A 1511-nucleotide genomic window follows, 5' to 3' on the forward strand; every position below is an offset into this window, starting at 1 on the left:
CACTGGAGACATTTTACAAAGTCAGAAATAAGACAAATATGCTCATTATTTCTACCACTATTCTACATTGTACTAGAAGTATTAGCTAATACAACTAGACCAAATAAATTAACTAAAGACCTAAGAAAGGTTAAAAAAGAAAAGTTAAATTGTGTCTGTTTGCAGATAATATAATAGTATGTTTAGAAAATCTAAGAATCAATCATAAACCTAACTCAAACAAAAATAATTCAATGAGGTGGAAGAATATAAAATTGACATTAGAAAAATTAAGGCCTTCAAATACACAAACACTAACCAAATAGAGATAAATAATAGAGAAATTCTTATTTATAATAACAACAGAGAGGATTAAATACTTAAGAATTAACTTGATTTTAAAATTCATACAGAAAAGCAAACTAACAGAAATAGGAAAATACTGAAAAAGAAAAACTGTGAGGATGGACTATTCTAATCAAATATTAAAACATAACATAAAATGTTGATAATTACAGTAGCTTGGTTCTGGCTTATAAAGATAAATAAGTAGAAGAATATAAATAGTCAAGGACAACATAAAGTCAAAAACAAACTGAAAAACTGGTAGAAAGTATTTCCAACATATATCACACAAGACTAAAACCTCAATATATAAATAAGCCTTAAAAATTGAAGTACTGTCCTGGCTGGCATGGTTCAGTTGGTCAGAACATTATCTGGTACAATGGAAGGTGGTGGGTTGGATTCCTAGTCAGGGTACATGCCTGGGTTGTGGGTTCAATCCCCTGTTGGGGTGTGCACGCAAGGCAACCAATCTATGTTTCTCTCTCACATTGATGTCTCTCTCTCTCTCTCTCTCTCTCTCTCTCACACACACACACACACACACACACACACACACACTCCCTCTCTCTCTCCCCTTCTTTCTTCTAAGATCAATAAAAAAAAACTGAAGGATGAAGATTTTAAAAATATGATAGAAAAATGAGAACAAGATATAAATAGACAATTTACAAGAAATATATAATGACACAACATATTTTTAAAATATTCAGACTCACTCATAATTAGAGAAATGTAAATTTAAGTAACACTGAGATACCATTTCAGAACAGAAAAGTTTTGAAAGTATAAGGACAGCCTTGTACTTTGGCAAGGCTGTGAGATAAACAGGGACACTTACAGTAATACATCTATGTACTATTTTTGTAAATTTTCTGTACATCTAAAATTATTATTATTATTATTATTATTATTATTATTATTATTTTAAGGCTGCAGATCTGATGTTACGATCAGCCGGTTTTTTTTCCCCCAGATAGAGCAGGAGGGAAGAGAGAGGAAGAGAGAGATAGAGAAACATCGACGTGAAAGGGACACATCGAGTGGCTGCCACCCGCACAACCCAACCAGGGCCGGGGACAAACTGCAACCGAGGTACATGCCCTCAGCGGGAACCAAACCCGGGTCTCTCTGGACCGCAGGCCGACGCTCTAACCACTGAGCTAAACAAGCCAGGGCTGTCTAAG

This window comes from Molossus molossus, unplaced genomic scaffold (genome assembly GCF_014108415.1).
Source record: "Molossus molossus isolate mMolMol1 unplaced genomic scaffold, mMolMol1.p scaffold_m16_p_8, whole genome shotgun sequence".
NCBI classification, from domain to species: Eukaryota; Metazoa; Chordata; class Mammalia; order Chiroptera; family Molossidae; genus Molossus; species Molossus molossus.